At 43.7% G+C, this 13683-nt stretch overlaps 1 long non-coding RNA gene across 3 annotated transcripts in view; it reads left to right on the forward strand.

Moving 5' to 3' along the window:
• Positions 1-17: 17 nt before the first annotated feature.
• LOC109573687 (uncharacterized) overlaps positions 18-13683 on the forward strand; it is a 63025-nt gene continuing 49359 nt past the window's right edge. The window contains exons 1-2 of one of the 3 annotated variants that reach the window (XR_011562002.1): positions 18-210; positions 670-13350. This is a non-coding gene — a long non-coding RNA (uncharacterized lncRNA). Of the gene's footprint in view, positions 211-669; positions 13351-13683 lie in introns of those variants that run through there. The other 2 variants (XR_011562003.1, XR_011562004.1) reach the window with 2 other exon arrangements.

A 13683-nucleotide genomic window follows, 5' to 3' on the forward strand; every position in this document is an offset into this window, starting at 1 on the left:
GGGCCCCGCCCCAGCCTTCGGCGGGCGCGCGGGGGAGGGCGACGCGTGGGAGCTAGGGGTGGAGGGGACCTCGGCTGCGCCTGCGCCTGCGCCTGGGCCGCGCGGTTCAGACCTTGCAGACCTGGTCCCGCGCCAAGCGGCCCCGGAGGCGGCGCTTGACCGCCCGCACCGCTCCTTCCGGGCACCGAGTCTCTCGGACTGCTCACGCAAGTTAGTGCCCTGCGGCATCTCTTCTTCCTTTACCTGCCGCTCTCCGCCGCTTCCACCCTCCGGTCGCTGGCCCCTCCCTTCCCCCACCCCAGGTCCCTGTCCCTCTCCCCCACCCCGAGTCCCTCTCCCCCTTCACCCCGAGTCCCTGTCCCCCTTCCCTCCACCTCCCCGAGTCCCTGTCCCCCTTCCCCTCCCCGAGTCCCTGTCTCCCTCCCCCACACCCATCCTGAGTCTCTGTCCCCCTGCGCCTCCCCAAGTCTCTGACCCCTTGCCCCCAGAGGGCCCGGGCTCCGGCTCCCCCTGCACCCACCGTGACAGAGCCCCCTGCTGGTGGGTTCTCACCTCACTCTCCTCACCTGTGCTGGTTGGAGGAACCTTCTGGCTAGTTCCTGACTTCACTGGGACTTTATATGCCTGTCACGTGATTGCTTATCATTTCCCTGTGCTTTGACTCCTCAGGGAGAGAACCTGTTAATCCGGAGGTGAAGGACTCTGCCTCAGGATGGGGAAGTCTGCCCCTTTCCCGGGATGCGCCGCTGATGCTTCCCCAGAGGTGAGCTTCCCTCCCGGCCGCGGGGTCTCCCGTGAAACCTTCAAGGGCCCTGTCGCGTCTTGTGTTTTCTGACAATATACAAAACTGTTCGGAAAACCGAGCTTCTGCACAGCGCTTTCCTCCATGTGGGGATTGCCCACCTGGGCTACAGCCCTCCGGTTTGGCGCGGAAAAAAACAACTCTCTTGTAGTTTTATGAGCAAACTCCTTGGAAAAGACCCCAGTGTTGGGAAAGATTGAGGGCAGGAGGAGAAGGGGACAACAGACAATGAAATGGTTGGATGGCATCACCGACTCAACGGACATGAGTCTGAGCAAACTCCTGGAGATAGTGAAGGACAGGGAAGCTTGGTGTGCTGCAATCCATGGGGTCGCAAAGAGTCAGACATGACTTAGCAACTGAGTGACAACAACACAGTCTTGTGAGAGAGGTTGTTGACTGATCACTTGCCTCCACACGAAGCTGCAGCTGATCATTGCCATCTCCTGGAGGCCGGCTTTGCTCATTTGCCTGTTTGTGTTCAGCTTTGCTTGTTTGTGTTCTTCTGGTTTTCCTTTCTTTCCCTCACAGAGTCCTTTGGGTCTTTCTTTGCCGGATCTCTTCTTCCAGGCCTCCTGAAGTTCTGGTGCCTGAGGACTCAGTCCTTGGGCCTCTTCTCTTTCCTCAGTCACGACCTCATCTAATCTGGTGGACAGTGTTGGAGAAGGTTTTCAATTCCATCTGGTCCCACCCTTTTCTTTGAACTCCAATAGGCATGTTCAACTCCATCCCTTTCATACTGGCATTCATAATAGGTGGGTTAAAGGTGACCATGGATACAATTGCTGGTTTATTTTAATCCACCAAATACACTACAGAGCTCCTCCAGTGTCCCCAGTCTCAGTAAAGGGTACCATCCTTTATCCTTCTTATTCAGGCCAAACTCCTTAGATTATCCTGATTCTTTGGCCTAGCTTGTTGATCCAAGCACTTCTGCCCTAGTTTAAGCCATGATAATTCTTACCTGCACCTTATGGAACCTCCCACTGGGTTCCCTGCTTCTGCTGCTGACTCTGGGAAATTGTCATTTCTTGTCCTCCACTTGCCCTTTTGTAACCTGCCCCACAGACTCCCAACATGTCTGAACTGTACTTTGCCAGGTTCCCACAGCTGCTGGCTTCCAGTGGGCTCTGCCTCTGGAGGCACGAGCAAGAGTGAGCAGGGTGAGGAGGAAGGCAACCTTATGCTTCTGGGTTCTTCAGTGTGGTGGTTGCTGGCCATTCCTGTAGTGGAAGTGGAGCAAGGATGGTTCCTCCCTTGGCCAAGGGGGCTGTGTCTAGTAGACGCAGGGTGACAGTGACAGCCTCTCCGGGTGGCACAGGTGCTGGTGCAGCCCCCCGGGTCCCTTCCAGGGGTATTCTCAGCAGCTTCACATCTGTCCTATAGTCTCTTACTGTGTAGATTCCCTCCGCCTGCCGTAGGCTGAGTGCTTTCTCTTTTCACATCTGGATTCTGACTTTGCTGCAGCCTTTCTCTACCCAGCTGTCAGTCATCAAGACCCTTGATCCTGTTAGTTCCCTGCTCAAAGCTTTCCATCCGCTTCCTGTGATATTTAGAGTAAAATCCAAAACCCACACCGTGTGTCCTGCCTGCAGCCTCCTCTCCAGCCTTGTTCCAGGTGATCTTCCCACTGAGTGGAGTGCTTGCCTCGTTGCTCACAGAACGGGAAGCACATCCCCACTCAGGGGCTTTACTCCCGGCTTTATCCTCGGCCTGGAGTGCTCAGCTCACTTAACTTCATCTCTGGTTAAATGTAACATCCTTAAAGAAAACTTCTCTTAAAAAAGAAAAGAAAAAAAAAAAAAAAAAGCTGTAGTCTCCAGTACATACCAATGTCTTAAGCCAACTCCATCCCTGAGGGTTGCCTGTGCCTAGCAGGATTACAGTCTCAGGTCAGTGAAGAATCCTCCCGCTTTCCCAGGGCAGGGCATTCCCGGGAGACCATCCCAAAGGAGACGGAGGAAAGCCGAGAAGCATTTAAAATGCTGAATCTGTTTTCTTAATTTTATTTTTGGCATATAATCGCTTTAGAATGTTGTGTTAGTTTCTGCTGTACAACAAAGTGAGCCAGCCATGTGTATACACAGTGAAAATCCTCTTTGGATTTTTTTCCGTCAGCAAAGACAGTCAGTTCAGTTCAGTCACTCAGTCGTGTCCTACTCTTTGTGACCCCATGGACTGCAGCACGCCAGGCTTCCCTGTCCTTCAGCATTTCCTGGAGCTTACTCAGATTCATGTCCTTCGGGTCATTGATGCCACCCAACCATCTCATCCTCTGTTGTCCTCTTCTCCTCCTGCCTTCAATCTTTCCCAGCATCAGGGTCTTTTCCAAAGAATCAGTTCTTTGTATCATGTGGCCAAAGGATAGGAGCTTCAGCATCAGTCCTTCCAATGGATATTCAGGACTGATTTCCTTTAGGATTGACTGGTTGGATCTCCTTGCAGTCTAAGGGACTCTCAAGAGTCTTCTTCAACACCACAGTTCACAAGCATCAATCCTTTGGTGCTCAGCTTTCTTTATAGTCTAACTCTCACATCCATATGTGACTACTGTAAAAAAAAAAAAAAAAAAAAACCCATAGCTTTGACTAGACAGACCTTTGTTGGCAAAGTAATGTTTCTGCTTTTTAATATGCTGTCTAGGTTGGTCAAAGCTTTTCTTCCAAGCAGCAAGCATCTTAATTTCATGGCTACAGTCACCATCTGCAGTGATTTTGGAGCCCAAGAAAATAAAGTCTGTCCCTGTTTCCATTGTTTTCCCATCTATTTGCCATGAAGTGATGGGACCAGATGCCATGATCTTCATTATTTTTTGAATGTTGAGTTTTAAGCCAGGTTTTTCACTCTTCTCTTTCACTTTCATCAAGAGGCTCTTTAGTTCCTCTTCACTTTTTGCCATAAGGGTGGTGGTGTCATCTGCATGTCTAAGGTTGTTGATATTTCTCCTGGCAGTCTTGATCCAGCTTGTCCTTCATCCAGCCTGGCATTTCACATGATGTACTCTGCATACAAATTAAATAAACTTGACAATATACAGCCTTGACAGGAGAAGGCAATGGCACCCCACTCCAGTACTCTTGCCTGGAAAATCCCCTGGATGGAGGAGCCTGGTAGGCTGTAGTCCATGGGGTCGCTAAGAGTCTGACACGACTGAGCGACTTCATTTTCACTTTTCATTTTCATGCATTGGAGAAGGAAATGGCAACCCACTCCAGTGTTCTTGCCTGGAGAATCCCAGGGATGAGGGAGCCTGGTGGGCTGCCATCTGTGGGGTCGCACAGAGCTGGACACGACTGAGGCGACTTAGCAGCAGCAGCAGCCTTGACATACTCCTTTTGCAGTTGGGAACCAGTCTGTGTTTCCATGTCCAGTTCTAACTGTTGCTTCTTGACCTGCATACAGATTTCTTAGGAGGCAGGTAAGGTGGCCTAGTATTCCCATCTCTTGAAGAATTTTCCACAGTTTGTTGTGATCCACGCAGTTAAAGGATTTGGCGTAGTCAGTAAGGCAAAAGTAGATGTTTTCCTGGAACTCTTGCCTTTTCTGTTATCCAGCGGATGTTGGAATTTGATCTCTGGTCCTTCTGCCTTTTCTAAATCCAGCTTGAACATCTGCAGGTTCTCGGTTCACGTATTGCTGAAACCTCACTTGGAAAATTTTGAGCATTACTTTGCTAGCGTTTGAGATGAGTGGAATTGTGCAGTAGTTTGATCGTTCTTTGGTGTTGCCAGCAAAGACAAGTGCCCACATGGGCCTTTAGTGACAGTACAGTGATGTCAGACAAACTTTCAAAGTGTGGGCAAAACCTGCTTCTAGAACTGTTGCAATGTCACATTGGCTCAGAGTTCACCACAGATCACCCTGTTTGATCTGACACGGGTAGACATTTTAAACTTTGAGCCAATATAAATGTTACATAGGGAACTCGGTAAACTGGCCTATGAGTCTCACCACAGTTTTTTAAACATAAACAATGAGCAGAATACCAACATGAAAACAGAACAGGAACCAGTGTCATCTAAGGTAGGTTAACCCCTGAGCAGCCAAGGGCTGCTTCTCTTGCCTGAAGGGTTAGACCTTAGGATCTTGAGAAGAATCTATTGTGATTCTAATATTAGGCAACATCACTGAGGTTTGACTCCTCGCCCACTCTTGAACATTTTTTTTTTTTTATTAGTCGGAGAAATCAGTTGATGGCATTTTGTTAGGCATATTTTAAAACTGTTCAAATTCTTCTTTGTGTGGTTTTCTAAAATTGAAGTATAGTAGATTTACAATATGTTGTTAATTTCTGTTGCACAGCAAGGTGATTGAGTTTTGTGTATATATACATTATATATATAATGTATATTATATATATATATATATATTTTTTTTTTTTTTTTTTGCTGTGTGTCTTGTGGGATTTTAGTTCCCTGACCAGGGATTAAACCCAGGCCCTTGGCAGTGAAAGCACAGACGCCTAACCACTGGACCACCAGGGAATTCCCTGCATATATTCTTTTTTTTTTTTAATATTCTTTTCCATTATGATTTCTTACAGGATATTGAGTATAATTCCTTGTGCTATACAGTAGGACATTGTCCATCCATTCTATGAGTAATACTTTGTAGCTCTTAATTCCTACCTCCCACTGCATCCCTCCCATCTTCAACTCCCATCTTCTCAGTTCTATAAGCCAATCAATTTTTAAATGTCAGGGACCCAGCGTTTGAATTGAATTTTTTGCCACTGGCTACTAAGAGACCTGAACGTGATAGAGAGACTTGCCACATTTCAGTTAATTCTGTTATCCAGGTCCTTAGGTCAAATCCATTGTGGGGCGAAAGGAGTTAAGAGATGTTAACAGTTTTAAAAACACGTCCGTGGTCAGTATGCTCCTTGCAGTGGGGTGTAAGTCGTTTGCTTTCCACCAAGCCAGACTAGGGCCTGAAGGTGGAGGACTGGGAACACTACACAGGGGGCAGTCTGTGCCCCCTGAGGCTGAGAGAACTCAGGGATCTATTGCCCCCGTCCCTTTAGGAGTCCAGCCCTCCCTGCCAGCCCCTGAGGAGGTCTTGCGTATTGCCTTATGTATTTCCTTGTAATAAGGATTACGTTTTTATTGGAGATGACATAGATACAAGAGTTGATGAATGATAAACATATGCAGTGAACTATGACAAATGTAACCCACCTATTTAACTGCCACCTGGAATGTTACCAGCACCCCTGTATGTCCATATCCGGTCACTGGTACAGAATTCCCAGGTGAAAGCAAATATGTGTGTAACTGTAGTAGTCAGCTTTGCAGTGTGCTCTTGCCTGTCCGTAGTCCGCGCGCGTGTGTGTCTGACAGTCTGCTAGCTCCACAGCCTCGTCGGCACTTGACAGTGTCACCTAAGGGAAGTTAACTATTCTGGTGGCTGTTTCTCGGTGTGACTTATTTTTAATTTGATCGGCTGTGCCAGGTCTCAGTTGCAGCACACAGCATCTTCAGTCTTCACGGTGGCACGTGGACTCTTTCGTTATGGCATGTGGGATCTAGTTCCCTGACCAGGGATGGAACCTGGGCCCCCTGCATTGGGAGCGCAGTCTTAGCCACTGCCAGACTACAAGTGGGGGCAGCTTATAAAGGCAAAAAGCAGAAAGTTGCTTAAGCTGTTTGTCACGAGTTAGGTTTGGTGCTGGCGAAAAATAAGGGGGCTGGTTAAGCAGGGGTTGGTTGGGGTTCAATGGTTGCCTAGTTACAAGGGGGGACCTTGAGACCTTAAAGGCTGCAGCTGGCAGAGATTGTTTTGAGAACAGCTGTTGGTGTCCTTGAGCTTGATACAGTGCAGAAAATTCACGTTATCAGTAATGCAGGATTATGTCTGAAACCACATCCACCAAGGCTACCAGCTCCACAGCTGAACCATGGGTGCTCCTTCTTGACTTCTAAATGATCTTAAACATGCCATCAAAACATACATCAGTGCACTCATAAAGAAGCATCTTCTTAAAAATCATGCTCAGAAAGTATCCGTGGAGTCTGCTTTATTGAATGTTCCAATGAGAATGGTTGAGGATTTTGCCAGATGACTCTACTGTGCCCGTGGAGATGGTCCTAGGACTGACTGTTCTCGTTAGATCTGCTCTGATGATAAATGGCATTACTTGGTCTCCTCATATAGAACAGTCTTGACTGTTAGGTGCTACTTTCCTTGGGAGCTGCCAGACTCTGCTAATATTTTATGTGAGAATTTTTCAGTGACAGTTATAAGGAAGATTGGTCTGTAGCTGTATTTTGTGTGTAATCTTTCTGCCGGGGACCAGCCCCAGCTGATCCAGGGTATTCGAAGGAGAGACGGCCTAGGCGACTATTTATATGCTAATGAGAGATATAAAGAATAATAGAATGAGGATAGCTCAGTAGGAAAATTCAGTGGAGAAAAGAGGCTGAGTAGCTTGGTTTACGCGGGAGACCAATAAAACTTCAAGACAAGAAGTTTGCACCACTTACGTAGGCCGCAGGCGCCCTCTCGAATAGCGGAAGGTGCCTCACCCTAGACACCTTCTCGAGTGGGTCTTAGAAGCCCAGGCATAATTAGTAAGCGTGGTGGGTTCTGTGCTCCAGATGGAGACTCAGCTGGAAGTTAAAGGGAAGAATGACATGGGGAGACCAAGCATTGGTGAGCAAGGCCCATAGCTTTATTTTCAACAGGGCCTTATATACCCTAAGTTACACATAGAGGATAATAGGGGATGCAAAGTCAGCAGTCTTTGATTCTTATCAAAAACCAGGGTTTCTTTCCTGCAAATTTATTGTATACAAATGGTTTAGGTGATTTACATCATCTTCTGGCCAGAAGGCCTATTAACATCTTATGACTCTTGACAAGGACTTATCAACAAAGACTTATTTTCTCTAAGAGTAATTATTTTAAGGTTTGGCGCCATCTTCCGAAGATAAAGTTGCATTCCTATAGGGCGGATGTGTAATGGGTTTACAACAAAGAAAAGAATTTATTACCTTAAGGGTCTAAAGTTACTAACACCAAGGCCACTACTTATTTTTTCTATATACCAACTATTAATTAATACATATTCAAGGATACAATTTAGGGGATGTGAAAACTTGGCAACAAACATTGACTCATCATTGAAATCCTTTACTAGTTTATTCTGACAGTTTCTAACTCTCTGAGAGGCTCTAAGCTATTTGAATATCTTAAGCTTCCCGTGCCTCTCGAGGCTGGGAGACTGTAAACAATCGTATGCAGAGCTGCAGGAGTCCGGGTAAACTTGTCAGGCGAGTTAGCCATCTGAGGGGTTTGGATTTAAACACTCCTAATGCCCAGGAACTTTATTAATTGGAGCTGTAAGTTAACTCTTTGACAGAGAGAGCGAGATGGTGGTAGAGGACAGCCCCCAGTAAAGTCAGAGGTGAGAGCACAAAGCAATAAAGTAGGCAGACTCTGGTTTTTTTGGGGGGTAGATGCTCGAGAATATCCGGGCGGACTCCTGAGGCTCGATCCCGCCTTTGTGTATGCCGAGCCTCCTTCCTCATGACCTTTGTCACGAGTGGAATGCCTCACCGGCTCCTGTCATCTTTCTAAGCATTGACATTAATAGCATTAATGTTACACTGATAACATTAAGAGAATTGAAATTATTTCCTTTTTGAATGCCCTGAAACAGTTTACAAGGTGTAGGTGTGATCTGTGTTATAAAGTTTTGGTGGAATTCTGTGAAATGTCATGCCTGGTGCTTTGGATGAGTGTATTGTTACAAACAACTTTCACAATTTCTTTCTGAAACCAGTGTGTGTAGACTTTCTTTTTTTGGGTCAGTTTGACAAATTATATTTTCAGAAATTTATTATATCAAGATTCTAAATGTATAGAATGGTGCAAAACAGTGTCATGCGCTTTGGGGTAAGTTGTTCTGTGTGTGTTCTGCCTGTGTGCCCACCCCTGCAGTCTCTGTGGATTTCCTCAGTAACAGTGAGCTGTACTTTCTGCAGAAATAGTCTGATTTGAGCACTGGCCACATGCTGTAGTATGTGTTCGGGCAGCCCCTCTAGTTCTGTGTCAGCCAGTCTGTTTTTACCATGCAAACAATGTTGAACCTGTCCCCAAGGCTCTGTGAATGTTTAATCCTGCAGCTCTTGTAGAACCTTCTGTGTCCACACAAACAGAAGGGCTTAGCTTCTTACCATGACTTTTTGGAAATGTCATTTGATGGTTAATGAGTAACTGTCCTCAGCGTTGTGTCTGTTTTGATGAGTGGTTGATGCTGGGGCCTGTGGGCTGCTTGATCAGCGGCAAGCAGGACTTTGTCATTCTCTGTTTGGGACGCAAAAGTGCCAGATACTTACTTTGGTCTCATCTCCACCAAGCACTGTCCTTGACACCCTGGGAAATACCGTCTCACCAACCCCCAGAGCCTCTGCCTGTACTCAGCTTTACTTTAAAAAAGCAAAAAACATAAAATCTCTCCTCTGTTAGACTCCGAGCTCCTTTAGAGTAAGAACATGTCAGATTTTCCTCTTTGCATCATGAAGTGCTTCTTGCTCTTGTCCTTATTTAGCAGGTACTCAGATTGGCTAAATATGTTACAACTATTAAAGCTGTAATTAACAATGTGGATATTTTGTGAAAATACATAAAAATATAACAATGAAAATTAAAATTATCTATAGATCACTCCTTAAATATAAATCCTGAGGCATTTCAATGTATTTTATCCCAGCATTTAAAGATTATTTTTGTCCCAGTATTTTTTCTCTATTCACAAATGTGTTGTTGTTCAGTCACTCAGTTGAAGTACTGATTATGTAATTTCCCCGACCACGTGTTAAACTCATGGTTTTTAGTAATTCTCTATTATTTCTTTGTATCATTTATTTCAGTTCAGTTCAGTCACTCAGTCGTATCTGACTCTTTGCGACCCCATGGATCGTTTATTTAATGCTTCCCTAATAATGGACATTTAAATTGCTCTTTTTTGAAATTTTTAAAGTAAACTATACTTGATTTAGTGTTATGTTAATTTTCCTGTACAGTTATGCATATATATATTGAGTTGGCCAGAAAGTTCATTCAGGTTTTTCCACACCATCTTATAGGAAAACCTGAACTAACTTTTGAGCCAACCCAATACATTCTTTTTAGGGTTCTTTTCCATGATGGTTTCTCCCCGGATATGGGATACGGATCCCCACGCTGTGCAGTAGAGCCTTGTTTATCCATCCTATACGTAACAGTTTACCTCTGCCAGTCCCAAGCTCCTAGCCTGTCCCTCCCCCACCTGCCTCGTCAACCACTGATGTGTTCTCTACGTCTGTGCTGCTTATGCACAGATAAGTTCGTGTCATATTTTAGATTCCACATACAAGTGATATCATTTGCTCTTTGCCTTTCTCTCTCTGGCTTGCTTCACTCAGTATGTTAATCTTTAGCTGCATCCATGCTGCTGCAAATGGCATTATTTCGTTCTTCTTAGAGGCTGAGTCGTATTCCATTGTATATGTGTACCACACCTTCTTTATCCATTCCTCTGTTGATGGACCTTTAGGTTGTTTCAGTAGCTTGGCTGTTGTGAATAGTGCTGCTTTGGACATAGGGTTGCATGTGTCTTTGTGAATTAGAATTTTGCCCAGGAATGGGATTGCTGGATCATATGGCAACTCTAGTTTTTTGAAGAATCTCCTTAGACTCTTCTGCAGTGACTGCACTAATTTAGATGCCCACCAGCAGTGCTGGAGGGTTCCCTTCTCTCCACACCCTCTCCAGCATTTGTTATTTGTAGACTTTTTAATGATGGCCATCCTGATCGGTGTGAGGTGGTACCTCAGTGTCCTTTTGATTTGCTTTTCTCTAATAATTAGTGACGTTGTAAGTTTCCCCTCTCTTAAATAGCGTTGTGATGAGCATCCAAGGTATATGAATTACTAATGACATTTCTGAATCTCTCCTTAGGATGTACTCCTAGGAATAGACTTAGTCCATCAAAGGATATAAACTGTCTGTCCATCTGCTCCTGTCCACGCCCTGACCGCCTCGAGGCTCCAGGGCCTCAGGACTGCTCATAGGGACAGGTCACGTGCTCCCTCCTTTCATTGTGGTCCATAGAGACAGGATGTTCAGTTGGACCATAACCACCCCTCCGGTGATTGTACCATTTATCTTCAGACTTTAATCCTTTTATCTGGATTTAGGAACAGTAAAGGGCAGTGCAAAAAATACGTTAAGTTTGCAAATATGACAGGTAATTTTCCATTATGGAATCGCTTAAGCTGTTGATGTACTTTTAACATAAATTTTAATAAGAGTTTTCAAAGACTGTAACTAAAATAGAAGACTCGTGACCAGGCTACAAACTGGAAATGATAATCTTATACCGTTTTATGAAGCATGTTAACTAACCTTGTTATGGTTTTCTGTCAACTGCGGGTGGATAAATATTAGTAATGTTTTCTAAGTTATTTGAAAGGTCTATAGTATCCTATTGGTGATCAAGAAAGGAGCTACAGCTTTAAGTAAAAATTTCTCCAGGATGATACTTCATCATGGGTTGTAAATGTATAAATCTGATCATGGGTGTTCTTACCTTCTTATATTGAATATTTCTTCTTCCATGGCAGTAGGTCATTTTCCTATGAGATATTAATTGCTGATCTAGTTTTGTTTGTATTGACTATTTCTCTGTCAGTGGATTTAATCTTACCGTTATGTATTTAAAGGGCCTTTTCAAGCTCTATAACTGGTAATGCCATACCAGCTTTTCTGTTACTCAGTTTCTATGGTGGTAAAATACACACAACATGAAAATAACCCTCATCACCATTTTTCATGTGCAGTTCAATGGATTAAATATGTTGATAATGTGCCACACCCCACCGTCCACCCCCACCACACAGTCAGCACGTACATCTGGAGCTCTGTCCCCATCACGCATTCTCTCAGTCCCCCTCCTTCCAGCCCCTGGAAGTCTGCTTTCCCTGCTTCTGGTTCTTACTGCTCTAAGTACCTCATACAAGTGCAATCATACAGTATTTGTGTTTTTGTGACCAGATGATTTTACTTAGTGTAATATCCTCAAGGTTCATCCAGGTAGCATGTGTCAAGATGTCCTTCCTTTTTTAAGGCTGAATAGTATTCCAGTGTGAATACTTGCCGCATCTTGCTTTTCTGTTCATCTGTGGGCAGAGACTTAGGTGGCTCTCACATTTTAGCTGTTTTGAATAATGTTTCTGTGAACATGAGTTCTACAGATAGAGTTCATGCTTTTCATTCCTTTCAGTACGTGCCCAGAATTGGAACTGGTAGGCCATCTGGTAATCTGTTTTTAATTTTTTGAGGAACCACTATACTGTTTCCCATAGTGGGTGTACCATTTTACATTCTAACCAGCCTTGCACAGGAGACCATTTTTTCCACAATTTTTCTGAGTTTTGTTTTGTTTAATTGTAGCCTACCTAATTAATGGGTGTGAGGTAATTTCTCAATATAGTTTTGATTTGCATTTTCTTAATGGTCACTTGTGTTTAGTATCTCTTCCTGTACTTCTTGACCATTTGTGTGTATTCCTTGGAGATGTACCTGTTCAAGTCCTGTTTTCATTTTTTTTTAAACAATGGTCTTTGGTTTTGTTTTTAGTATTTATTTGTCTGCACTGGGTCATAGTTGCATGTGGACTCTAGTTGCCTAAGCAGGGATTGAACCCTGGCCCCTGCACTGGGAGCTTTCATCTTAGCCACGGGGCCACCAGGGAAGTCCCCCTTGTACATTTTTTAGTCAGGTTGTTGTTGTTAAGTTTTTGGAGTTCTTTATATAGTCTGGGCAGTAGTCCCTTATCAGAAAAATAGTTTAGAAATATTTTCTTCCATTCTGTGGGTTGCCTTTTTACTCTTGGATATTATCTTTTAATAAACAAAAGTTTTGAATTTTCTTGAAGTCTAATTTATCTATTTTTTTCTTTTATTGGTTGTACCTTTGGTGTCACATCCAAAAAGTCATTCCCAAATCCAGTGCCATGGAGGTTTTGCCTTATGTTTTCTTCTAAGAGGTTTATAGTTTTACGTCTTACGTTTAGGCTTGATCTACTTGGAGTTAATTTTTGTATGTGGTGTTAGGTAAGGGTCTAGCTTCATTGTTTGGCATGCAAATATCCAGTTTTTTCCAGAAACATTTGTTAAAAAGATGGTTCTTTCCCCACTGAATAATCTTGGATCCTTATCAAAAATCATTTGACCACATATGCAAGGGTATTTTTTATTCAGGGGCCTTCTGTTATATTCCATTTTTCTATATATCTGTCTTTACACCAGTACCAAACTGTTATGGTTAGCTTTGCAGTAAGTTTTAAAATCATAAAGTATGATTCTCTAGCTTTGTTTTTCTTTTCCACAGTTGTTTTGGCTGTACCAGGCCCGTTGAGATTCCATGTGAATTGTAAGATGGATTTTTCTGTTTCTGCAAATAATGTCATTGAGATTTTTATAAGGATTGGCATTGAGTCTGTGGGTTGTTTTAAGTAGTGTTGCCATCTTAACAGTAAAAGGGCATCCAGTCCTTGAACATGAGATGTAATTCCATTTATTTATGTCTTTAATTTTTCTCTGCAGTATTTTGAAGTTTCCATTGTACTAGTTTTTTACCTCCTTGGCTAAATAAGTTAATTTCTAAATATTTATTCCTTTTGATGCTATTGTAAATGGGATTGTTTCATAATTTCCTTTTCAGATCGTTCGTTGTTACTGTATAGAATAGAAGTACAGCTTTTTGGTGTGTAGACATTCTATCCTGCCACAGTACTAAATTCCTTTATTAGCTCTAACAGTTTCTTTGTGGAATTATTAGGGTCTACTATATATAAGATATATTGTCTTTGAACAGAGATAATTCTTCATGTCCAA

This window comes from Bos indicus, chromosome 19 (assembly GCF_029378745.1).
Source record: "Bos indicus isolate NIAB-ARS_2022 breed Sahiwal x Tharparkar chromosome 19, NIAB-ARS_B.indTharparkar_mat_pri_1.0, whole genome shotgun sequence".
Classification (NCBI taxonomy): Eukaryota; Metazoa; Chordata; class Mammalia; order Artiodactyla; family Bovidae; genus Bos; species Bos indicus.